The sequence below is a fragment of the Sciurus vulgaris genome, assembly GCF_902686455.1.
Source record: "Sciurus vulgaris genome assembly, chromosome: 7".
Classification (NCBI taxonomy): Eukaryota; Metazoa; Chordata; class Mammalia; order Rodentia; family Sciuridae; genus Sciurus; species Sciurus vulgaris.
In genome coordinates this window covers 115,312,644-115,340,542 of record NC_136467.1, presented here as the reverse complement: position 1 = coordinate 115,340,542, position 27,899 = coordinate 115,312,644, and the positions used below count along the sequence as shown (strand labels likewise).

Below are 27,899 nucleotides of genomic sequence, written 5' to 3'. Positions count from 1 at the left end.
TGAGCACACTGGCATGAGCTACTTCCCCATCCCCCACCCCACGCCTGACTTTTTAAAGTGTGATTCCACCAGAGAAGAGGGATGAGACTGGCTGATGAAAACTCTCCAGTTTCCTGATGAATCCAAGGCACCAGGGACCTACAACATAGCTGGATTTTCCTATAAACAACCTGGTTCAAAGTTTCCTTTCAGTGTCTCAGGAGTGTGTCTTACCCTTACAATATGTCTGTGCCCACCCCTCCAACAGAGGCATGGGACACCCTGACAAAAGAGAGTAAAATTAATAGTAACAGCCCAAGGAGAAGCATGGCCTTAACAAATGCCAACACACAGCTCAGCTCACATTAGAGACACACCAAACTACTCTGCTCACTGAGATCCACAGTTCAACCACACCGTTTATCCAGCCTGTGGTTCCAATCCCTGCAGTCAATGGACAGGCAACTGGACCTGATCAGCGGTCATTTCATGAGCATGTGTGTATTTGCACACAGCTTTCAATCCCAGTCCTCCTCTGGCCCTGCATCCTCTACCCACATGGAACCTTCCAGGCAGGTTAGTTCCAGGTCCCTCATGTGCTGAGTTATGCTCTCTGGACTCCAGCAGGAAGCCAGAGAAAGGGCTTTAGAGACAGCAGAAGGAAGCCAACAGCCGTGTGCTTAGAGGCACACAGATATGTGACTTGACTTCTGAGCTTCAAAGAGCCAGGAGCTAAACCTCCCAGGCTTCCCTCCCACTGGACTCTGACTGACACAACAACCCGGAGCCTGAGGACCTACCTGACCCTCACCAGGCCAGTCATGCCAGTCAGCAAAGCCCCAAATGCCCAACACTCAAAGGCAGCACTTTTAAGGTGAATAAAAATGGGATACACATATTACACCACTTCACACAGTCCTAAATTATCCAGCCTGTGTCCGAAAGAGGGAAAATGATAGGAAATAGTAAGTACTTTTGATTTTAGGTAAAAGCATGTTTGGTGCATAGAGTAATAAAAATCATGAACTCTGGAATCAGATCTGGACTCAAATCTGGCCCTTTCACTTACTCGTGTGACCTCAGGTAAGTTACTCACCCCTCAGCCGCCTCATCTGTGAAGTGCAAGTCATAGGAGAGGGCACACATAACTTGGAGTTTATTTCTTAATTTCCACAATGAAACCCACAAATTGTTTTCCTCAGCAGCCTGGAATGACAAAGAATTCTGAGTCTCCCCAGAACTAGGAGGACCCAGACTTTGGGAGCAGAGCAGGGAGCAAGAGGACCAGTGCTTCAGTCCCCTTCCCCTTCTGAGGATCCTGTACACACCACATGCAGCAGGGGCCATGGCTCTTACCCACAGCCTCAGCAACCCTTGCAGACAGTGAACACTGCAGAAATGCTCTAAGCATTTGGTTTTCAATTTCATTTTTTTTTTAAGTACAATCACAGACCCCAATATAATGAACAGAGATAAAAGGCAAGAAGCTCTTACAATCTAAGATAAACCAATCTGCAGCCCTGGAAGAATCTTGCAAACTAAAATGACACTGCAATAAAGAAGGGGGAGAAAGGAAGAGAAGGAAGGAGGCAGAGAGCATCATAGGAGAACAGCGACAAGAAACTGGATGTGTAACAGGGTTTGGACCTTGCGGGGACTATACCTCATTCATGTGATGAAACTGACAACCCTGGGCACGTTCCCCAGACAGTATTCACTACACAAATCCCTTGTCAGAGGGGCCAAGTGGCAAGATAGAGGCACCGAGAGATGGACTCTACAATTACAATATTATACCTCTATTACCAAATACTTAGTAAAATTCAGACACACGACCATTCATCTATTTCATATACCCCTTGCATCTCAAGATATGTCATGGATCCAAAATGCCCAACACCAATCTACTGCCCTTGTCCACAAAGTGCCACCTCCTATTCATTGTTCCTCCTTTTGGATTTCATGGGCATCATTCCTTTGTCCAATAAAAACTCCACCCCTCCAAACGGAAGGAAAACTGGCCAATTCTGCCAGCTCCAAAGCTTGTCTCCATTAGAAAACCATTCAAGCAGAGCACTTAACTTACCAGTTTGGGCAAGTCTTAGGTCAGAAGATTACTGCTCCTCTAGGAAATAATATATGCAGCACTCACCCAATAAACCAGTTAGAGGACAGTATGATAAAAGAGTTGGCACCACAGACAGTCTTCCAGAAAGAACAACCAAATGGCAATATTCCTTCCACTCACTAAAGAAAGTTTGAGTGACATCAGTTAAGACAATGCTATATTTTCAAGCATTCCTTTAGGACAGAAACCAACTCTAATCTGCAGCCTGAATTCTGTTGTTTGGGAATGACTGTTTATCATCCATGAACCTCCCAAGAGAAGGTGCTAAAGCAGCAGGAGGGGCAGAGCAAGCGCCCTAGGATCAGAATTATGCGTTCAAGTCCCAGACCCTGTACTTCCTGGCTATGTGTTCTTGACTATGCAATGTATGCCAATGGGGTAAATGTACATAAAACACTCAACATGTGCCAACCTTCTCCTAATTCCATTCTTCGACCTCCAACCCTAACCCCAAAGTGAAGCATGTGCAAGCATTTGGTAAAAACCATTATTGGGCAAGTACTACTTAAACCCAGGACATAATCAACTCTGTGTTTGTGCGTTGTGGTACAGGTTGAGTATCCCTGAAATGCTTAGAACCAAAAATGTTTTAGATTTCCAAGTTTTGGAATATTTGCATAGACTTTATCAGTTGAGCATCTCTAATCCAAAAACCTAAAACCTGAAAGGCTCTGAAATCCAAGACATTTTGGGTGACAATGTAACATGCAAAGTTTGGGATCTTCCAAAGGAAATGAAATCAGCATTCAAAAGAGATGCTTGCATGCCCACGTTTATTGCAATGCTACTCATAGTAGCTAAGATACAGAATCCGCCTGGGTGCCCATCGACAGATGAATGAATAAAGAAAATATGGTATATGTACACAATGGGCATAAAGAATGAAATCCTGTTACTTTCAGGAAAATGAATGGAACTGAAGGATATCATGTTAAGCAGAATAAGCCCCCGAAAGACAAGCATTGCATGTTTTCTCCCATATGTGGTGGAAGCTAAAAAAAGGGGGGGGGGTGAGTGGAAAGGGGGTAGGAGAGGCAAAAGGGAGGTTGAACATAATCACTGTATGCTGTACGCATGTATGGAAATATCACAGTGGATCCCATTAATTTGTACAAATAATAGGTGTTAATTTAAAAATATTTTAGAGGATAGTTCATAACCTTCCAAAAAAAAAAAAAAGTTTTAGATGTGCAGCACTGTGATTTCAAGTAGGGATGTTCTCAGGCTGTATTAAGGAGCCAAGTGTGTGGTCATAACATGTTCTTGGTCATTATCTCCCCCAAGTGCCTTTTCATAGTTTTCTGAATAAAATTCTATTCAGCCTTCAAAGCCCATCTTTTAACCAGAGCAATTAGGCAAGAGAAAGAAATAGAAGACATCCAAATAGGAAAGGAAGAAATTAAATTGTCTCTGCTGACAAATGATCACATATATAAAACATCCCCAAGATTCCACCAAAAAACTGTCAGACCTGATAAACAAATTCAGTAAATTTGAAGGACACAAAATCAATTTATAAGAGCAGTGTTTCTATACACTAACAATGAACTATCTGAAAAGGAAATTAAGAAAACAATCCCATTTGAAATGGCATTTAAAAATAAAATACTTGGAAATAAATTTAACCAAGGAAGTGAAAGTTTTCTCTAGTAAAAACTATAAATATTGATGAAAGCAATTGAAGATGACTCAAATATGGAAAGATATACAAGGTTCATGGAGTAGCAGAATTAATATTGTTTAAATGTCCATAGTAACCAAAGTGATTTACAGATAAATGCAATCTCTATCAAAATTCCAATGTCATTTTTCACAGAAAGAGGAAAAACCATCCTAAAATTCGTGTAGAACCACAAAAGACACCAAATAGCCAAAGCAATCTTTACTAAAAAGAACAAAGCAGAAGGTATCACACTACCAGAGTCAAAATGTGTTACAAAGTCATCATAATCAAAATAGCATGTACTAGCATCCAAACAGACACACTGACCAATGAAACAGGATAGAGATCCTATTTCTATGCCAACTGATTTTTTAACCAAGATGCCAAAAGCACACACTAGGGAAAAGACAATCTCTTCAATAAATGGTGTTGGGGAAATTGGATATCCACATACAGAAGAGTAAAAATGAACCTTTATCTCTCCCTTTATGCAAGAATCAACTCAAAATTCTCTAAAGACTTAAATATAAGACCTGAAAGTATAAGACTACTAGAATTTAAAACAGGAGAAAAGTTTTACAACATTGGTCTGGGAAGAGATTTCAAGGATATGACCCCAGTATCACAGGAAATTAAAACAAAAATAGACAAATGGGATTGCATCAAACTATAAAGCTTCTGCACAGCAAAGGAAGCAATTAATAGAGTAAAGAGCCAGCCCACGCATTGGGAGGAAATATCTGCAAATCATACAACAGATAAGGGACTAATATCTAAAATACACAAGAAACTCAAACTATTCCAAAGCAAGAGACCAAGTAACCATTAAAAAAAAAAAGAGGGCCAAGGAGGTGAATACACATTTCTCAAAAGAAGATATACAGTGGTCAATAGATACATGACAAAATGTTTGACATCTGTAACCATCAGAGAAATACAAATTAAAGCCACAGGGAGAAATCAGCACACACCTGTTAGATTAGCTACTATCAAAAAGATGAAACATAACAAGTTTTGGGGAGGATGTGGAAAAAAAAAGGAGCCCTTACGCACTGTTGGTGGTATTGTAAATGAGTATAACTATTTTAGAAAACAGTATGGCCAGTCCTCAAAACAGTAAAATTAGAACATACATATGATCTGGCAAACCCACTATTGGATATATGCCCAAAGGAACTGAAATCAGTTATGTTGAAGATATCTACACTCCAGTCTTTGTGGCAGCAGTATTCACAAGAGCCAAGATACAGGAACAAATGTAAGTATCCATCAGTGGATGAATACATTTTTAAAAATGTGGTGTATAGCAGTGTTTTTTATTTGACCTTAAAAAATAGGAAATGCTGTCATTCACAACATGGAGAAACCTAAAGAATATTACATTAAATGAAATAAACCAGACCCAGAAAAACAAATATGATATGGTCTCACACGAGTCCAGCTTGGACTTCAACCCCCCTCATCTCCGCAATGGGCCCCACTGTCCCATTTCAACCTCTACCGGTTCCATGAGAAGCACAGAGAACCAGCCAGATGGAAAGAAGGAAGGCGCTGTCCAGAGAAAGCACTATGTGTTTTCTACAGTCCAGTTTTATTTTCTAGATGGTTTTGGTTTTCATAGTAGATTGTTTGGTGATGTTTTTAAAAAACAAAAAGTCCACAGGAAGAGAAATGAAACAGAATGTAGAGAATTTTTAAAAATAAAACAAAAATGAAGAGGAAGTGGGTCCCTCTCATAGTTTTCTCATTAAACCCATAGTCAAATTTTAGTAATCATCGTATGTTATGGTTTCCATTACCGACAAGAGCACATTACCCAAGAGAAAGTCAATTCCTCACCACAGCTCCCTGACATTGAGGTCTTGTCTTCCCCTGTTAACAATGGGGTCTGGGTTTCCTAGCACTTTCTTGCATGGACAGAAGGGAAGGGACACCACTGATGGTCCCAGTGTCAACACAACCAGAAAGAAGCCACACCTTCAGAGTTGGCTACTGCCCTGGGGCTCCTGGCAAGTGCTATCCTGATGTAGCTGTATATTAAAAACACTAGGACAAGAAGAGTTCTTTAGATTTAAGGCTTTCAAACAGGAATATGCACTGAGGTAGCCTACGCTAAGCCTCATGCTGATATGAAGTGACCAGAACTTGACAAAGAGGATGGAGGGAAGATAGGGAGGAAGGAAGGGTTCCTGAGTCTAGAACAAGAGAGTCTGGACATGTTTAGTAATGAGGACTCTGGGAACCAAGGCCACCTTCTCTGTTCCTCCCAGCCTTCACAGTCAGATCCACTCCATTATGGCAGTGAACACAGAAAGTCACTTTTGATGCCACTGCTGATTCACACTCCTTGAGTTCTCATAAGAAGTTCCACGGGAACCAGAGTGGATGGGATGTCAGTGTTAGGGCGCTGTGGTATTCCAGGAGTCAGGCGATGCTGTGGAAAGAACACCAACTTTGGAGTCAGAACTGTTAGAATCCTTATCATTGTATACAAGAGGTTCCTCAGTGGAACCCCCCTGCACAGAGCAGACTTTCCCCTGTTGGATCCAGTCCTCTCTGAAGCAAAAGTCATAGGAGCTTTATCTTTTGTGGGGAGAAAAATATTCCTGATCCTGGTCACAGAGTATACTCTAGCCCCAGCCAGCCACACCCTAAACACTGCACCATGTCTACGCCAAGGCCTGGCAAGCTCAATGTGTACAACTCAAGTAACAGCTACACACCCAGCGCACCAATACATGCAAAGGAGAGAGGATAATGCAGCTAAACAATAACAAACGATAACGACCCGCTTCCTGTGGCAGGGGGTGCGGGGCAGCAGCCTCACCGTGAGGGGTTTTCATTTGGTACTTCATGCATTTGTGCTGACTGGACACTGGCTTCCTGAGGGGCTGCCTAGGGCTACAGCTTCAAACAAGGCACAGAGTCCCCTCAGCCCCTGCATCAAGGACCATACCTTCTAGGAGGGCAGTAAACACCAGCCAGGGAAGCCACAAGACCAGTATGGAGGTGAATTCAAGAAGAAAGGTTGCTCCACCCAAGCAAAATAACCTCCACCCCTGAAAGCTGGGAGGGAAGACACTAACCCGAGGAGACTCCAACGACGAGGAGGCAGAAGCAAAGAAGTTGCCTTGACTTCCTGGTTCTCCATGAAGATCACGCCCAGCCACGGCAACCCTTATCCTGAAGTCCCCAAAAGTCCCAATTTCAAATAGTCTGTCACCATTGTCTCTCTATGTTTCAGACAGCACCAAATTTTAGGATCCCAAATAGATATCCTTAACAGTGTCCAGCATACACACAGAAGTCTCTGGGAGACGGGGATCCTGACTGGGGCCTTGGAAAAGGTAAATCTCACCCCCTCCTCTGTCCAAGGAGGGAGGTTGTGAAGGAAACTGCAGGGACTGGTGGCCATGGTGGAAACACACAGGAAAAGCACAGCCCCGTCAAAAGAGCTGGGGCCATCACGGAAGAAGACCCCAGAGGAAGGTACGGCCAGGGGGTTCCACGTGGACCAACAGCAAAAGCCAAGGTGAAGAAGGAGAAACCAGTCAACTGAAGATGCTGAATTCATCACCACCACAAAGCAGGGAGTTGACCGCTGGTTACTGGGAAGCAACTCCTCCATACTCGTCACACCAAAGGGTTTGAGGGCACCACCCATTCCCTCAAAACACAAGACCCAGAGCACTTCTTGTAAACACAATGACCACTTTTTGATTCCTGCTATGTGCTAGGCCTGTACTAGGTGACTTACACATCATCAAAGCCTTAAAACCACCCAAATGAAGAAAACTGCCATCCCTATTTTACAGATGAGAAAACTGAGACTGAGAGGTCATGTAACTTACCCAAGGCTCCAGATATGCACACAGACATGCTCAAAAATGTCCTACCTATCCAACTAGATTTTACATTTCATGAGCACCTCAGGCCTGCCACAGAACCCACTGTCAGAGAATCTAGAACCCACTCTGGGGGGCTGCGTGGGGATACAGCATGTATGGGGCACTCTGAGGGTACCTCTCCAGTCACTTACTGCCCCCCACACCCTGCTCCCCAAGACTCTCCTGCAAGAGGGAGCACATTGCGCTGGGGAGTCTTTCCTTTTCCAACTTTACAACCAAGTTCATCCCCAAAGACTTAACTGCCCAAGTCCTGTCTACCTTGGGGGACCAATTAGAATCTCAATCTCACAGGTTCATCTCAAAAGGAAAACAAAGCCATCACCTGCCAGCAGAGAAGAGTCAAAGATATGTCTACTTGTCTCTAGTCTCTGGCCTTGAAACTTCGCTGTCAGTGGCCCATAATCAAGAAATAAAAGTGAGTCCTTTTCATAAAAAATTAATAATTATTCAGAAACAAAGGCAGACCCAAGCATAAGCCTTTAGTCTAAAAGCAAGCAAACAAAAATGTACACAGACATCTGACTTCAAAATGTGCCCACAACTATATATAGGTCAAAATAAACTTCTAGTGGTAAGTTTGGGAAGGAGGGAGCGGTAAAGACTGCAGACCCTCACCCAAGACCTTCCTACTACACTGGACCACAAGAAGTGTGCTCTGCCTCTTGTTAGACACCAGAGGCTGGGCTCTTGGTCTTGCAGGGGACCCTGGCCCTCCTGACTGGTGTGCGTCTGCCGGGCATCTGAAAGCTTTACAGTAAATGGTGACTCATCTATTGCAGCCACCATAGGTACCGCTAATGTAATAAGCCAGTTTGTTCCATCCACATGAAAGAGAAGCTCTGGGTGCCGGGCTGTGAGTCTGACTCAAACTGAGACCCCTGTGCACTGCCACTCGTCAGCAACTAGCTGAAGCCCAAACTGTAATCACCAGGGAGGACCAAAGGCAGGGGGCTTCTAAAGAAAGGTTGCATCCATAAACACATAAGTGTCATCGTTTCTCATCCAGCCAAGTCTCACCAGGTATCCCCTTAACCTACTATTTGCTGTGCCAAGTGCCACATACACCAAGGCAAACAAAATAAACATAAGCCCTGGCCTCGTGGAGATTGTAAGGCCCAGACTAGTTGCTCTAAAGATATTTTTTTCATTTGGTTCATTAAATTCTCATTTAACCACTGCATCTTACAGAAGGGAAAACTGAGGCAAAGAGAGGTTAGGAAAGTCACTGAGAGTCGCAGAGCTAATCAAGTGGCCAGCCAGGATTCATACCCACTCCCACAGCACTCTGGGAAGCTGGGACTCTCAACCAGATCATGCAAAGAGAGAGGGGCAAGGCCCAGTCCTGATCTCACGGGGCTGGAGTCTAGACAGGACACGTTCAATAAGGAGGAGGAGAATATTGGGGTGAAGTTCATGGGATTCACTCAGTGAACCTCAGCTGGCACAGATCCTGGACATCTTCCCAAAAGGAGGCCATGGGAGAGGGGGAAAAAATCACAGAATGTGATCTTATTTAGAAATAGGGTCTTTCACGTATAATTAGTTAACATAAGATTACAGTCATCTTGAGCTCATCTGTTACCAACAACTGGCACCCTTATAAGAAAAGAGCAACACACACACACACACACACACACACACACACACAAACACACACACCTCTCCCTGAGGCAGAAATTGCAGTGATATATCTTCAAGCCAAGGAACACCAAGGACTGTGGGGCAGAGGGAGGCACAGAACAAGCTCTCCCTCGGCACCTGTGGGAGGAGCCAATCTTGACAGCACCTTGACTACGAACTTCTAGAACTAGCCTTCAGAACCATGAGAGGACAGACTGTTGTTTAAGTTGTCTGGCTTTGTCAGGGCAGCCCTCCAGAGCTAATCTAAGGCCTGCTCAGGGCAGCCATACAGTTGTGCTGTGGAGTTTGGACTCTACCCTGCAGGCTATGGGCCAGATTTTGAGCAGCAGAGTGACACACGTTCCCGGGTGTGTTTGTAACTGGAGCTGCTATCCTTCAAATCTGTGAACTCCAGTCCTGTAACTGTTAGTATCCTCCAGGGCTCCACTGTCCGTCTGCTTCTTCCGCCCACGTTCTTCCTTGTTGGGCGCATCCACATTTATGACTTGAAGCACTAAACGGTACATCTGTTTGCAGATGGTGCCTGACCTCAGCCAGGACGTTCTGCCAGACACTTCCACCTGCAGTGCGGGCTTCTCAGACTCAACCTGTCCAAAGGTAAGCTCGGCTGAACATCCTTTCCCTCTCCCTTGCTCCTGCTGGGTTCCTTCCTGTCAGTGGGGCCACCAAACATGCAGTCACCACACGAGAAGCAGGGCATCACCCTAGACTGTCCAGCCCCCTCCACACCCAGGGAATGATCAAATCGTCTCCCATTCCAGCCCCGTTCCCTAGCACAACTGTAATCATTTCCCTCCTGGACGGCTGCTGCGGACAAATCACGTGTTTCTGTTTCCCTAGAAGGACTCCTTCATTCCTCCCCTGCTCCGTGCGGGTCCAGCCATCTCAGCACAGCAGACACAACTAGATCCAAGAGCACAGCTTTCAGAAAAGCCGCCTCCAGGCCGACTGCACCAGCCTGGAGGCTCTGGTGATTCACAGGCCTTTGCGGGGGCAGGAGCCCCACCCAACCCCATTTCCCTGTCCTCCCCTGCCCTGAGATCCTCTCCTCCCGCCTGCGATCCCACCCTCTGGCTGCAAGTCCATTCATCAAAAGTGAGACCAGAGAGAACATTCGGCCTTTGGTTTTTGGGGACTGACTTAGTCCCCAGTTCCACCCATTTACCAACAAGGGAGGAAGGGGAAGGAAGAATAAAAGCTCACTGGATTTGACAAAGGGGAATGCAGGGAAGGGAAGGGGGATGGGAACGGAGAAGACAGTGGAATGAATCAGACATAACTTTACTATGCTCACAAGTGAACACACGACCAGTGTAATTCCACATCATGTACAACAAGAATGGGATCCTCATTAGAATAAGTTACACTCGGTCTTGTATAACATGTCAAAATATACTCTATTATCATGTATATATAAAAAGAACAAATTAAAAAATTAAAATTAAAAAAAAAGTGGAGACCAGTTCACAGTGGCAGGGCTAGAACTCCTCTGGCCTCAGGGCACAGACAGGTGGGCCAGGTCACTAATGTTTTCACATACTTAGTGGAGGCTAATTTTCCCACCTTCAGGCTAAAGTCCGAAAACAGGTCCCCTGGGGGGTGGATAGAGCCTGCCACCCATAACAGCAGCCACGATTACAGCTGTGCTCCAAGGCTATGGGTGTCCCCTTATGTCACCATCAGAGTAATCCTACCAAGTAAGTGCTATCCTCAGCACCACTTCACAGAGGAAACGAAGGCTTTAGGCACTGGGGACCATGACTCAGTGGTTCAGTTAGGAAGGGAAAAGGCAGCGATCAAGGATTGTCCAGCTGTGCCCCGCAGTAGGAATAAGAAATTTGATTCACGCTGCCCTAAGATTCAAAGGCTAAGCACACAGTGCCCCACTGATAGAAACAGGGTCTGAATCCCCTTCCTCCAAGCCTCCATGTCCTCATCCAAAAGATAAGAATAATAAACCTTGCCTTGGAAGAGTTACTGGATTTAAGTGAGATATGTATATAAAATCTCAGGGCAAAATCCCTGACATATCAAAGGTGTTTCATAAAGGTGAGCTGCTTTGAACTGAAAATGGGAGGGTCCAAGGCAGTGGTTGAAATATGCATAGGGGAGGCCCCAGGTTCCACCCCCAGCCAGAGGCCCCCTCCTACTAAGAGGGGGAAAAAGAGAGGGCAGAGGAAGAGTGAGACAAACAAGAGGCAGGCAGAGAAGCATCCAGCTGCCCAAGCGTGGAACAGGGAAAAGATTACTGACCACAAGGCAGCAGAGGACACAAAGCCACCATTGTTTCCAAGAGGCACGGAATCCTTTGTGATCGCAAAAATGATAAAGGCAGCAGCGAGTTTGAATGGAAGACATAAAAAATTCCTCTACTTTCCATACCTAACTCATACACTCCTCCTCACACCCCTGGGAGGTAAGCTGCTTACTCAAGCCTTGACCAAGAGGAAAACTGAGGCTCAGGAAAGTTGATTGACTTGGTCATGGTCAGGGAGGCTAGAAGCTGTAAAACTGGGACCTGATCCTCAGGTGACATCCTATCACTGCCTCCGGAAACTCAGCCAGACTCCCTTCATGACCTTCACCTATACTCTTCATCTCAGTCTTCCTGTGCTTCATCCTCTTCTCTGGAGTGCCCTCTGTCCTGGGCCCAAATCAGCCTAGAGAACCCAAAGGAGCTTCAACCCCTCAGTCTCTGCAAACCTCAGACTCCTCAGCTCACAGTCTGTTATCAGGCTTACATAGAGTAACAGACGTGTGCATCCTGCACATCCCACAGGGCTATGCAAACCCACCTCAGGTTTTCTGGAACCTTCCCCAATCAACCACCTCTCACCCGGCTCCCCACGATGCACTTGACTAGCCACTAGCCCCTTTTCCTGACAGGCTACCTTCTCAGGATGCTTATCCCTTCGTAGGGATCTGTCTAACTGCCCCCTCTGGGATGTACAAGCTCCCCAAAGACTGAGACAATCCTTCAGACAGCTCCCTATTCCCTGTGGGCTCCAGCCTCGTGTCTGTTTTGGCGCACATCCAGGGCAAACCTCAGTAAATCGTAATTGAAAGCACTAAGAATATTTACACGCAATGTCTTACCTCATTCACACAATGAACTAGTAAGACTCACAATGAACTGGTGAGACAGGGAGGATATCCCTACTTCACCACAAGGACTTGGGTTTAAAAGTTCAGGGTCATCTGGCTCCCCAGTGGAGAAGCTCCTTACTAGAATTTGTCAGGCCTCAAAGTATAAAGCACACCAGGTGAGTGGCCTTTGGCCTCATCCATAAACCAGACTTTTAAAAAGGTTCAACTCATGGTATATCTTTTTTTCTTTTTTCTTTTTTTGGATTGAGGATTGAACCCAGGGGTGCTTAATCACGGAGCCACATCCCCATCCTTTTTATATTTTATTCAGAGACAGGATCTCGTTGAGTTGTTTAGGGCTTCACTAAGTTGCCGAAGCAGGCTTTGAACTCACAATCCTCCTGCCTCAGCCTCCTGAGCCACTGGGTCATGGTAAACCTTCAGTCTGCTCAACACAATGTTCTTTTTCAGTCTCTGCTGTCACACTAGCAGATCTGCCCCTGAGCTACAGACAGTTTGTAAATGGCAATGAAATGAGGGGCAGTAAGGGCCTTCAAAACTCTACAAAACTGGCTTATAGAAAAGAGTGCTCAAAAGCCAAGAACTCCTCTGATCTAATTTGTGGGCATCACCATTACCTCGTTTCAGGGTAGAAGCAAGAAGGCTGGAGAAGAGATAAATGATTTGCCCACAACCACATGGCAATGTAGTGACTCAAATCCAGCCCCCTGTGGATGCCTTGCCCAGGGCTGTCTCTCCACCACAACCCACTGCCCATGTTTCTTCTTTTTACTATCAGAATTTCCCCCTTTTCTTCCAAAAACCTGCATTACTTAACGTCTTAATTTTAAAGGGAAAAAAAATATAATCAAAAGCACATCAAATAAACACAGTGCTTTTCCAGATTCTCGCCAACGTGCATGCACAGCAAAGGTAAGCTGTCCACAATAAGCCACTCCATAGTCAGCTCATTCCACCTGGAATTATTCCGTCTGCTCTGTGTCAAGTGGGCAGATGGCCACTGCATTGTCACTGCTTTTACCTAACATTCCATAATTACCTACACTAAGTTACTACCTGTTTTTTTGTTTGTTTCCAATTTTGTAAGTTGGTATTCTTCCTCTTTGGTATTATTTTTATGGGACAAATTCCCAAAAGTAAAAATACTGGTTAAGTGGTTGAACAGTGTGGTTATTCTTGCTGTCCAAGGTTATGATACCCGACTCCTCAGTAGCTAGCAGTACCCCATTTTCTTTCCCACAGGCCTCAGCAGCAGCTTTCAGACATTTGACCCACTTGTGGCCAAGATTACTGAAGCGCTACCTTGGAGTCATTTTAACATACATAGCTTTTGTATTTAGGAAGTCAGACCCTTTCCGACACCTCTGTTTATTACCTGGGCTTTGTATGAAATTATCTATTCCCATGCCACAACTGCTTCCCCAGTACAGCCTGGGTATTTGGCTCCAAGAAAAATACTGCACATAATTCTGATGTGTCCTGATCCATCCGTTTATCACAACTGTTTCTCTCTTCACTCACCTTCCCCTTAAACATAACTTTATTATTTTTATCTTACAGGTTTTATTCCTTTACAGTAGAACACCTCCCACTCCATTAGTGATCATTCTTCGAGAATGTTCAAACACATTTGCTCTCCACAGTGAGGATAAATATTCCATCTACCTCCTGAGCTTCCAGAGTTCTTTTTTAAAATCTTTTCTAGAGGTTGACGGACCTTTATTTTATTCATTTATTTATATGCGGTGCTGAGGAACGAAGCTAACACCTTGCACATGCCAGGCAATCGCTCTACTGCTGAGCCACAACCCAGCCCCCTCAAGAGTTCTGGAAACCCACTTTTTAGTACATCTAGAACTTCACATTCACATAGGATGGGAGACATCAATCTGAGATCATTTTCTCCACGTTGTCACCTAGTTTTTCCCCAACAGCCATTTACTTTAAAATTATTTCTTTTCCTATTGTCTGCCTCCAAATTTACCCTCTAAAGTGTCTTCCATTTACTTGGGCCTATTTTATTTTACGATCTCCCACTTTCCTGCTTTATCCTTAGGCTGTACAGTTTTCATAACTTCCACTTACATGCCTGCTCCGCTTAGGAGAGCCTCGCTCCTCAAAGAGTTTTCAAAACATCCCCTGGTGTGCTTTCCCACCAATTTTTCTGATTAGCATTATTAGTAAGGTTTTTCAAGCTTTATAAAGTATTTCATTGGAATTTTCACTGCTAGGGCATGAAATCAAGACGTAAACTTTGTAGTACTGACTCGTTAACACTTTAACTTCTTTCAGAAACAGCCATGTAGGATTTTGTAATTTTCTTTGAATAGAAATTGTGTCATTTGCAAACAGCGATATTTTTATCTCTTCCTTCCCTATACCAATCCCTCCAGTTTCTTTTTGTTCCTATATTGTTATGACAGCATCTGTTAAACTTTGTTAAATAAGAGTCGAGATAAGGGGCATTTGAGTTTAGTTCCTGTTTTTCAGAGCATGCTTCTAATGTTTCTCCACCTTGTATCTGCAGCTCCCCGCATTATATTTAAGAGTAGGTTCCCCAACACACCCACTTTTAGTTTTGTGATGTTTTATAATATATAACTATTTCCAGTATTTTTCTGTATCTGAGACCAAATTCATTGATTCAACAAAATTTGTCGAGTGCCAGCTATAATCCTGGCATTGTGCTAAATACTGGCTGTTCCTATTTTTATAGTTTCTTTCTGTTAATATTAGCTTCTTCGTGTTGAACCAGACTTATATTCCTAAGACAAGCCTTGTTTGGTAATTTTTAAACTCTTTTTTTTTTTTTTTTGCAGTGCTGGGGATTGAACCCAGGGCCTTGTGCTTGTGAGGCAGGCACTCTACAAACTGAGCTACAGCCCCAGCCCCTAAACTCATTTTTTAAGAGCTTCTTAGGTACTTTAAAATTCATCAGAAAAAGTAATGTACCAGAATCTTGAGATCAACCTTCAAGTCTGTTCAAATGTCACCTCCTCTGGGAAGCCTTCCTAACCCTCACCTTCCTAGAGCAAAGTTCAAGGTTCTTTCCTCTGGGCTGCCATGGGCTCCCCCTCCCCCTTCATCACTTTAATCAAGGGGACTATAAAACAGTCAAGTGGTCATTTGCCTGATCTCCCACAGGACTCCAGTGCCCTGAGGATGGAGGTAGGGGCATTTCCCCAAGGCTAAGCACCATGGCTAGAGGATAATTGATGCTCATGACTATTTCCCAAAGAAGTTAGGTCATTCACCTATTTATTTTTTTCATTGATCTTCTTTGCAGCCAATGTTTTTACATGAAATTGATCTGCAATTTCCTCCAAGATGAGAAGGTCATGGACAAGCCAGGCCAGTTCCAAGCACACACACAGGAGCCCACAGGTGATGTGGGCTGGCCTCCTGTCTGGGACATACTGGCCATCTACAGATGGAGGCTAGGCTCACAGTGACTTCAGGGAAAAGAACAACTTAGGATTAAGTTATGAACAGTTCCAACTCGTGGCCAAAACCCTGTGATGGGGGAGGCCAGAAGGGTGACTCTCAGCAACCCAGGCATCAGGGCATCTATGGAGTTACCACAGACCCAGCTGATTTGACAAGGCGAGACCAACCCCCGGGAGTAGGACTTGTAAAGCTGTCTCCTGGTTCTCAATACATACTGCCCACCAATTTTCTTTCCAATCACCCCATAAAGCATATTCTGTTGTTCCCCTCACACATGTAAAGAAACTGAGGCCCACTCAGGTTAAGTAATATACCCAGAGTCACATGGCCTAGTAGTGCATTAGCTGGGGTCCAAACTGATGCCCTCTCACCGTGCTATCCCTGACTGACAGAGGGACAGGGCTGGATACCAAGCACATCAGCAGAAGAGAAACCAACACAGAAGCCTCACAGAAGAACTGAGACTTAGAGAAGGAAACAGCACCCAGAAACAAAGCAGGAGGCTATGCCATGTCAAAGCCAGAATGGCATCTTAGCTCAGAATCCTGGCCGGAGAGGATCTGAACCTCCACTTCCTCAGGACAGACATGCCTGTCAGAGCTGAGGGCAGGACAGAGTTGAAGGAAGCACCCTGTGCAGCTGCTCTCCTCAGAGATGCTACAGGTTGGGTCTGGGTGGGCAGACATCTCTCAGACTGGCAGACCCCCAAGGGAAACCAATGTCTAGGCAAGTAGGTTTCCCACGGCCACAGGCACTGCCACGGCCACCTGTGCTAGAATGGAAGGGAGGCCCCAGCATGTGGAGAATATTGGCACTGGGTTTCCTTATCTGTAAATGAACAGGGCTGGAGCAGATGGCTTCTGCAGGCACTGTGGATACTGCTCCTCAGTTTGGGATTCTGTGCCTTAACAGTACCCTTCAAGCCAGGGGTTCTGTGGCCTGCAAAGAGGTTTCAGGAGGCTTAAAGTACACCCAGGCCAAAGAAAAACTGGAGGTTTCAGTATGCATGAATAGGGGTGAGATGTGCTTCTGAACAAAAAGTCCATGGCTTCCATCAGACTCCCAAAGGGGTCTGTGAGCCACTGAAAAGGCTAAGAACAACTCATTCAAAGGGACCTAAACACCCAGTGAAACCAGCAAAGGCTGCACAGTAGTGCTGGGCCAAGGCAGTCGCTCAACCAACCAAACATGCCTGAAGAAATTCTGTAGCCACAAATGCTCTTCTACTCTCTTGGGCCTTCTGGAAAATACGTGGTCACCAACGATGTCAAAACAAGTAATTGAATAGGACAAGGCATCCCATCTTTGCTACCTTAAAGGAAAATAGTATGGCTTTTATTCCAATAGTTAGAAGCATAATCTTTATAACAGGTGACAGATTCATTAGACACTGGACACTGGGTACTTAAGAGTTGGAGGGCTCGGGAGGCTGAGGCAGGAGAATCTCAAGTTCAAAGCCAGCCTCAGCAATTTAGTGAGACCCTAAGAAACTCAGTGAGATCCTGTCTCCAAATAAAATATTTTAAAAGGGCTAAAGATGTGGCTCAGTGATTAATGACACCTGGGTTAAATCCCCAGTACAAAAAGAAAGACAGGAGAAAAAAAAAAGAGCTGGAGGAAAAGCAGGTGATATTACCTCCACTTTCTCCCTCCCAGCCTACTGGATTAGAATCTTTTTTTTTTTTTTTTTTTTTTTGTACCAGGGATGCTTAAGCACTGAGCCACATCCCCAGCCCTTTATATATTTTATTCAGAGTCAGAGTCTCACTAGGTTGCTTGCTATCTTGCTGAAGCTGGCTTTGAACTCATGATCCTCCTGCCTCAGCCTTCCTAGCCGCTGGGATTACAGGCATGCACCACTGCACCAGGCTAGAATCTGCATTTTAACAAGATCTTCAGACCCAAGGAGATTTCAAAAGCAACACTGCAGTTGTGTTGCTGTGCATTCATGCAAGAAAAAAAAAAAAAAAAAAAGGTTAAAAGAAAATTACAGGGCTGAAGTCAGTGGTAGAGCTCTTGCCTAGCATGTGTCAGGTACTGGGTTCAATTCTCAGCATCACATATAAATAAATAAAGTCCACTGACAACTAAAAAAAATAATTTAAAAAAAGGAAAGTTAACAAGTGAAAACAGAACTAACAGAAGGATGTGAACAAATGTCAAGGAAGAGAAAGTTGAGTCATTGGGGAGAGAAATCTAATGAATTTTATAAAACCATGGGCCCAACTGATTTCAAAAGAATAAACTGAAAAAGTTAGAAAAGAAATATAAAGGTCCAATAAAGAAGTCATTGATACATTTAAGGAATTGTAAATACAATCTTATACCAATAACTTTGAAAAACAGTTAAAAAGATGGTATTTACAAATTTATAGGATTCTCAAATTAAAAGGTAAAAGGAAAGACACTTAAACTGAGCAACTATAGAAAATGAATTAGGATAAGCCAAAACAACCAAGTGGAAAGCACCTGATGGCACATCCTTGCAGTTTCTTTCAATAATGTGCAAACATTGTTTTAATCACTTAAATATCCCAGCCAAACATTCATACTTTCTTTTTCACAAATTCAAGCATGCACCATAAATAAGCCCAGGCATCTCTCAACACCACCCCAGACCCCAAAGAACCCTCTGATATGAAGCTGGAACACATTTTTCAGGCCTCTTTTACATGAATGCACAATTCCACCAAAAACATAATACTGTCAAAATATGATACCATTTGGGGTGTTACACTTTTCAATATACAACATACGATGGTGTCACACTGTGTGTATCACTCCACAAGTGATTTTTTCACTCAACATTATGTATTTTTATGGCTAAGTATCAACTGGAAACATCCCTTTTAATTAGCCTTACAGTGTTTTTCCAACTTTTTGACTGAGTCTCATTGTAAGAAATACACTTTATATGTACTCACATTTATGCACAGACAAAAGACAAAGAAGAGCTCCAATATTTACCCACATCATGTGCAAAGCACTCATGAGTACCTATTCTTTGTTTCACACCATATCATAATCCACTAAGTGAATTTACTGACCCACTAGTGATCGGAACAGTCCGGTTCTATTTTGCCTTTCTCCTACTGATAGATATTTGTATTGTTGTCTCCAGTTTTTCACTATTATGACAATGTCCAATGAACACCATGCACGCTCAGAAGTTTTCTCTAGGGCAGAAACATAAGAGTGGAACTGTTGGGTCCTGAGATATGAGCACTGGTAATTTAGATAAATATCACAAATTGCCTTTCAAAGCAATTGTATCCATTTACTCTCATCAGCAATGTATGAAAGTATTTTCTTTACACACTTACCAAATCAATGTATTGCCCAACATTTTGATCTTTTCTGATCTGATAGGTTATGAATGCCCTCCTTTTATAGTTCTGATTTGCATTTTTATCAGAAGATAGTTTGTGCAACTTTTCATGTATTTAAGTCATTTACACTTTTGCTCCTGTTCTTTGCTCAATTTTTAATTAAGTTAATGACCCTTTTTCTTTGTTTCTAAGAGCTCTTTGTATATGAAGTGAATTAGCTTCTTTCATCACATGCTTTGCAAATATTTTTTCTCAGATTATGATGTATCTTTTGATTTTGTTTATGGTGTTTTTCTCATGCAGTGGTTCTCATTTTCATATAGTCAAATTTATCAGTCTTTTATTTTACAGCTTCTAGGATTTGTGTCAAATTTAGAAGGGTCTAACTCCAAGATGTTAGAAAAACTCTCCTAGTGCTTTTATACTTCCATTCTTTATTTAAATCTTTGATGCATCTTTGATAACTTATTTTGATCTAAGGCACAAATTAGGGATTTTGCTCTTTTTTCCCCCAGATAGCTATCTAGTTGTAAAGATTTTGTATTCCCCCATGCACTGGAAGCGCTATCACAAATTGTGTGCATGCACACACACACATGCACACACATCTATATTGAAGTTCTTTATTCTGTTCCAATGCTTATTCAGTCAATCTGTACCAAAGAATTTGAATTATTCTACTTTTTAAATGCTTAATATCTGCTAGAGCTGGGCCCTCCCCTTGTTTTTCATATTTTTCCTACATACCAATTTTTCCGTGAACTTGAAATCAGCTTTTCTATTCTCTAAACAATCCAAGTGGTAATTTCATTGTGATCACAACTTAAATGTATAGGAAAAGCGACATTTTTATAACACTGACTTGAGTCAAGGTGATATTATCTTTCTAAGTCTTTCACATCCTTTTGCAGTATTGATGTTATTATAATTTTATGACGTTTATAACTAGGCATTTTATCTCTTTTGTCGTTTGCCTTCGTGGGACTTTTTCTTCCATTAGATTTTTAAGCTGGATATTTATGTGAGAAAAATCACTGACTTTTGTGCATTAATAAGCATCCAACTACCTTCCTGAATTCTTTTGTTTGTCTTTTACTTTTGCCTTCTCCTTCCAGTTTCCATTCCTCTTATTTCTTTCTCTTATGTGATTATGACAGTTTATCCTCCCTCCAGACTAAGGTTAAATGATTATGGTCCTTATTTGTGATTTTAATGAGCAGGCATCTAGTGCTCACCATTTCAATACTGAGCAAAATCTGGGCACTGGCTCGACAAAAATGTATTTTCCCATGTTGAGGAGGTATCTGATTATTTCTATAAAAGTTTTTATTAGAAACAGATGTTTAATTTTTCATAAAGAGTTTCAGCATCTTATTTTCTCCTTAAATCCTTTAATATGGTACATCTTTATTAATAGAAATCCTAAAATTAACATATCCTTGCATTCCCATTCTGAAAATCATGTGATAGTGGAGTTCTTTCCAGGGGCTGCTCGAATCTAGTTGCCGATTATGTTATTAGGACTTTGCATCTCCTGGAAATTGAGCTTGCCTTGTGGGTTGTCATGCTCACACTGTTCTCTTGTCACATCATCACACTAGCTTTATAAAAAGAATTTAAGTAACTGGGCATGGTGGCACATGCCTGTAATCCCAGCTGCTCGAGAGGCTGAGGCAGGAGGATCACAGGTTTGAGGCCAGCCTGGGCAGAGCTGGAGATAGTGTGCTTACCTAGCCCTCGGTTCAATCCCAGTACTGCAAAAAATAAAAATAAAAATAAATAAATGTTCTTTCTTTCTCTATTCTAAGACAATTTAAATTGCATTAGAATCACCTGTACCTTCAATATTTGAAAAAAGGTACCTGTGAAGTCATCTGGTCCTAGGACTATTTTAAGGAACAGTGCTTTGATAACTTTCTCAATGTCTTCTATGGTAATTGGTCTGTTTACATTGTATTCTATTCTGGTGTCTTTTAAAAAAAATTGTTAAAGAACACATACTTTCGTATTACATAAACGATTTCTAAACATAGAAAAAGTTCTTCCAGCCTCACTATAAGAAGCAAATACAGGGGCTAGGGTTGTAGCTCAGTGGTAGAGCGCTTGCCTAGCACTTGTGAGGCACTGGGTTCGATCCTCAGTACCACATACAAATAAACTAAAATAAAGGTACTGTGTCTATCTACAACTAAAAGTAAGGAGGAAGGAAAAAAAAAAAAAAAGCAGCAGCAGCAAATACAGTCTCCACCCCAAACTTTACTAGGATAACGCCCAAATGGCCTGGTTCCTGACTTTTGCACCCCTGCTCGTCACCCCTATTTAAGGCCTCAACTTTTCTCAGTACCAGATTTACTTAGAAAGAGCACGGACAGGTTTGCAGCAAACGAGAAACACTCCAAAGCAAGCTGCACGCTGGCACTGGCCTCCACCTTCTCCCATTAGGGAAGGACAGCTGGGATCAGTTCATGTTCTCTTCTACAGCCAGAGGCCCAATTCCCCCTCCCAGATGGAGGAGACCCTCCAGATTTCTTCCAGGCTTCTTTTCCAGTCCTTGCCCACCCCTTCCGCGTATCTGAAGCAGCCCGCCCACTCTTCTCCCTCCAAATCCTCCGCTCCTGATGCTCAGGAATCCACAGGTGTTTGCTCACCCAGCACCCGCCAGAGGCAGAGGTACCCAGCATTATTAGGGTCCTACCCTCTAAATGTACCAACATGGGTTAGACCTGGCCATAAGAACAAAAGCCCCCAATAAACAAACATCCCAGAAAGACCAGCTACTAACTCATAGGCATGAACATGGAGAGGAAAGCAATCGGGGAGGCACCTCAAGCCAGGGCACATCTGGGGTCGAAGGCTGGCATCTGCCTGTCCCAGGAAAAGAGGAAGTAGGAGGAGGGGACAAATAGATGGAACCCCAGGGAGAGGTGTGAGCCTGACACAGCAAGCCTGGGTTCCTGTGCAGGAAGAAAGTGGTGCTTTGGTCACACCCCTACATTCTGTGATGCCAGACTCGCATTCAAAGAAATGACTAGCCGTGCCAAGAACTCGGTGAGCCAGGGGTGCGTAAACCACAAGCCTATGCTAATGCCACCAGTAAAATGGAAACACGCGTACATACACACAATTCCAGGCTTTAATGACAGGTCAGAGCCTGGAATCATACCGTGTTATTGGCACTTTACAATATAAACCACATTGCCACACACAAACCTCTAACCTAGGGGGCATCTGCCTGGCACAGCCCTTCTCAGCATTTGTATGCACCTGATCACCTGCAGGTCTTGTCAAAAATGCAGATTCTGATTCCGCAACAGTGAGTGGGACCTGAGGTTCAGCATTTATCTTTTTTTCTCTCTCTTTTTTTTTTTTTTTTTGGTACTGGGGTTTGAACCCAGAAGCCCTTTACCATGAGTTACATCCCCAGTCATTTTCTTTTTCCCTTTTTTTTTTTTTTTTTAATTTTGAGACACAGTCATGCTAAGTTGCGAGAGTCTTGCTAAGTTGCCCAGGTCAGCCTCAAACTTGTGATCCTCCTGCCTCAGTCTCCCAAGTTGCTGGGATTGGAGGAGGCCCCAACACTAGGCCCTACTTCTGCATTTATTTCTGATCAGTTCTAAAGGTGACAGTGGTGGCTGCAGGTTCAGGGACCAAGCTCTGGGTAGCAAAGGACTAAATAATTCTGAGAGCTCACAGGCAGCAGATGGAGGGCGTTAACCACAGGAAAAAAGAAAACGGAGGGGCTGCCTAGGGTCCACAGGAGAGCCCACGAACAAACCAATTCATTTGCTATTCATGGTGCTGGGTCAGTAACAGGCAGGGCCGCCTTAAAGCCATTAGTAAATGGAAACCGCCCCCTGCATTTCACAACTACCATCTAATTACTTTCACATAACCTCTCACAGCAGCCCTAAGCCAGATCTTTGAAGTGTTGATGCCACTAATCAAGTCATAAAGGCTTAAAGTGTCATATTATTAGCCTTGATAACAGAGCATAAGACAAACCTCCAACAACATCCATCTGCCTTCCTCCCAGCGAAGGTCCTCAGTCAAGCCTACAATTGTTACACCCTAGGTCAAGGAAAACTGCACTTCATCAGGGAGAATCCCGTGTTTGGAAGGAGCTACTCAAGAGAAATTTATCAGCTCTTTTAATAAACCATCCAAGAAGATTCTGGAAACTGATAATGACATAAAATTCCAGCTGCTTCTTTTCTGTCCCTATCTCCTTGGATGTTTGGAAACTGGAAGAGGCTTCTCCTTCTCCCTAAGCCTTCCACAGAGACCCCCTCCCTTCAAGTCACTTGTTTAGGCAGAGTGACCCTCTTTGAAGCAACCATGCTCAATGCCAAAATGAGATGGCCTGCATTTTGAGATTCATTGTGTGCCCTATGGTAATAGGACAAGGGGGTAGGTCAAGTAAACAATCACAAAACATGTTCAAAGGCACACCCAAGCCCCAACTCCATGTGACCACAAAACTAAACCCAATATGCCAACAAATCTATAATGCACAGCTAATGTTCAGCATTTCATCACACTTCTACGTGCTTCAGGGATTCAAAAGACCTATTCCTGAACTTGAGGGACTGTGGAGGAGAAGATTTATCCCCCATGCTCTTGGCACTAACCAGACTTTGGTTTGCTAATGGCTAGCACCCACCAATCTGGAGAATTTCCTATACCAGTGGCCAAAAGTTCTACAGAACATAACTAGTGATAAGTCCTTGGTAGAGAATGGGCCATTGGTCTGGATGGACACCAGGTAGAGGACATGTTGCACTGGGGGTAAGCACTCTTGTAGTTGTCACCTAAGGCATACGTGAGGAACAAGAATGAAGGCCATCCTCCCAAGGCCACAGGTAAGTCACTCACCCAAAATTTCACAGCAAGTTTTAAAGCTGAGACCAGAACTCGGGTCCTGCAACCACCAAGTAGAGGTTCTTTCAACTAAACCTCCACCCCTTCGCCTCACTTTGGACCTCCTCTATGAAATTAGAAAGTGCCACTTCTTGGTTCTTTATTGCTCCACAATCTCAACCAACCAGCAGCACCCTTTTTCTTTTAGGGAAGCAACATAACCTGAAAGCAACATAACCTGAAAGCTGGTCCTAGTTCTGCTCTCTGTGAGACGAGTCAAGAGCAAAGCAGAGTCATACCCCTCCTCGGGACTCTAGCCTGAAATGGAGTGCTTAGTGGGGATGATTTCTAAGATCTTTCTACCTTTAAATAGAATCAATGCAGTTAGGAGAGAAAAGAGGCTCCCCAAGCCATGGCCCCTGTCTCATCCTGCTCTGCAGGGAGGATGGGCTGGTCCAGGAAACTGATAAGAGGCCGCAGTCCACGGAGAACCTACCCACCAATCACATCCCGTGGTCTGCACTGAGCTTCCCCAGCCCACACAAGAGGAGGAAGAGCCAGCTTCCAGCTGTCTCTCGAAAACTTGCCAGGAAGAATTCTTGATTAAAGTTTTCTGTTACACTGCAGAATTATTTTATTTTCAATGACTTTTTAAAATTATATAAGTTATAAAATAAATTCATATTCATTACAGATAATTAAAAACACTTTCTTTTTAATAACTTTCTTAAATCATAAAAACGTACATTTGTTACAGAGAAATCAGGAAACTTATTAAAAGAAAATCCCACTTGTAAATAAATCTAAATCTATTTATTAATTAAATCACATTCCAATCAAGAAACCCCAGGATTGGAATTGACCTTCCTGCACCAGTTGAGCTCGGGACTACGCCGCATAATGTCAGAGGAGAACAGTGTGATTCAGTGCAGCCTCCTGCTAGGGTAGAAGCAGGCAGGGGACAGGCAGGAGCCCTGTCCCCACTGTCCCTATCAGGTGGCCACCCAGCCTCCACTGCAACACTTCCCGCCTTACCAGCCCTTTTCCAGACAGTCTGGGCCTCTGGGGATGGCTCCATCAATGGTTCTTCCTACAGTAGAGGGAGTTTTTACATGAACAGGCTTTTCTTAGCTTGATTTACATTCAGTTCTAGGCTCAGCCTCTTATAATGCCCCTGGCCCTGGGAAAGTCACTTAGCCTCTGTGAACGTGAACCCTTCTCATCTCCAAGATGCTTCATGGGGTCATCATGTGATTTAAAGGAGAAAATGAAAACAGAGGGTTTGCAAAGTGTCAAGCACAGTGTAAGTGCTCAATAAATAGCAAATATTGCTATTAACAGTAGCGTGTTATTAACAGCTTTCAAACTTTCTCCACCTTTACCCCACTAAGAAATTATCCTTCATATCACCACGCAGTACATATATCTATGTACCCATAAGTACATATAAATATATTACACTGAACAAATATTCCCAAGAAACAATGCTGTTCCATACAAATCCGATCCACTCAATTTCCCCCATTCTACTCTTTCCTTTCAATTCTATTTCATTTTCTAAAATTGCTGATCTTGATCACTAGATTGATTACACAACCTACTAATGGATTACAGATTGCAGTTTGAAAAACACTGACTTATATTAAGACCAAATTATCTCCTCCTATAGTTTCCACCTCTCAATTCTAGCCTTACCTTCTGGAACCAGGCCAAAAAATCTCCACTCCATCTTCCATGTTAGACTTTTGTATTTGAAGCATTCCCTGCTCTCTCAAGCAGTTGTTGCATGTGACCTGGATTCCCAATACCCTTCTGTCCCCATCCCTCCCTTCAGGACTCCTTCCTTCCTCCTTACGCTTTGACCCTCCATCACTGACACCCAGGAGGGCCACATTCAGTGAGCAGCTGCACTGCTCTTTGGGTGGTTCGTACACAGTCCCAGGTCAAGCGACCTGACCTGAGTTACTTTTTGAAACTTCCCACTGGATGTTTTATCCACCTGCAGACAAACTCACTTGGTTTCTTCCAGTCCATCCCAAACTCCTCTCTGAAAGTTAGATCTTTCATTACAAAGGTCTGCTTCCTTCTCTGTCCTGGCACAATTTAAATTGGGACGCCCGAAGACAACAAATTAAGAAGAGCGAAAGTGAGGAAGAGTTTCGCTATGCAAATGTGAGCCAAAATCTACAACCAGAAAGTGTCCCTTTCTTACTCATCTCTGAACGAGCTCTGCCTGCCACCTCCGGGACCGCACCAAGTAGGCCTCCTCGCCCAGATGCATGTGTCCCTTAGGGGTGAAAGCAGTCCTGGGACAAGGAATCTCACACCTGGCTGCAAACACAGCTGTCAGAACTGAAATCTCCCAGCACCACCTTGCACGGGCAGGAAATGATAGATATCAAATACAGCCACAGTTTCCCATATCCTATCTGTGTTTGTGGTCATCAAAAAATGCACTTGTGGTAATCAAAAAATTAAATGCGCGCACACACACACACACACACACTCACACACGTGTCATTACTCTGATAGGTTACACTTTGTAATTTGAGTTTAAAAAAAAAAGTTCCAAAACTATGAAAAAAAAAAAAAATTGTGCTCTGCCTTCAAAACCAGAGTGGAACCTACAGGCTCCCACTGTATCCCAGCACTGGGGTCCTCGTCACAAGAAGACCTCATTCAAAGAAGATGATCCCACAGACAGAACCTCACCTCCCACCCAAAGCTTAGGACTTTACATAATCTGCATCCCTAAACAATGTACTTTTGAGTTTGGGTTGACTTTAAAATTTAATAAAAAGATACCTGCTGTGTGAAGTACTCAGGGTCTTGCCTGCTCAGATCTGACATTATATCACTAAGATTTACACCCTAGTTGACCACACATGCTGCCACTGGACAGAAATCTATTGTGTGACCACCAAGTATTTACCCTTTCTCCACCTGATGGGCATCTGGTTCATAACAACAGGACACAGCTTTTATGCTACTAGGAACACTCTTGGTATACATCTCCTGCTGCCCATGCAAACAGGTTTCTCATGATCATTACGCACCTAGGAGTAGAAATGACAGGACACACAATATGTGAAGGGACAACTCACAAGATAATGCCAAATGGTTTCCCAAAGCAGGATGGATGTCACTCAGCACACTGGCAAGGGGACATTACTCATCAGTATCCACTCCACTGGCAGTCTGTGAGAGACTATCCTGACCTAAATCCTCTATGACACTTGCTTCTGCAGTTTTCTTCTTTCTTTCTTTCTTTTTTTTTTTTTTTTTTTCCAGGGATTGAGCTCAGGGGCACTTAACCACTGAGCCACATTCCCAGTCCCTTTTGTACTTCATTTAGTGACAGGGTCTCTCAGAATTGCTTAGTGCCTCCCTGAGGCTGGTTTTGAACTCATGATCCTCCTGCCTCAGCCTCCTGAGTTGCCGGGATTACAGGCGTGAGCCACGGCACCTGGCTTGCACAGTTTCTTCATGTTTTCTCATCATATAGGATGAAACAGAATCCCATCGTGATTTGTATTCTCTGATTACCAGTGAAATTGGCTTGCGATAAAAAGAGAGATTCTCTCCCAACCTAACTCCTTATACTTTTCTTTCACAGTGGGACTGTGTGAGTCACACCTATCCTCTCTCTGCTTCCTCCTCCACAGACAAAGGGAGGGCCTCGGTGTGCTGAGGGAATGAATGCAGAATACTGAGCAAACGAGCCAGGGCCCTTAGTCTTCAGGCCCTGACCTGACTTTATGAGAAGCCTGGGCTCACAAGTCAAGGTTTGGCCTTCCCAGCTGAGTTATGGGGCCAAGTAGGGTGGACATGATGAGGTA

General features: G+C 43.6%; 1 protein-coding gene across 16 annotated transcripts in view; it reads right to left on the bottom strand.

Moving 5' to 3' along the window:
- TRERF1 (transcriptional regulating factor 1) overlaps positions 1-27,899 on the bottom strand; it is a 206,621-nt gene that overhangs the window by 154,751 nt on the left and 23,971 nt on the right. The window contains exon 1 of one of the 16 annotated variants that reach the window (XM_079147727.1): positions 1,076-3,274. The exons of the other annotated variants lie outside the window; for them this stretch is intronic. The gene's annotated coding sequence lies outside the window, so the exon portion shown is untranslated. Of the gene's footprint in view, positions 1-1,075; positions 3,275-27,899 lie in introns of those variants that run through there. 16 annotated transcript variants of the gene reach the window in all.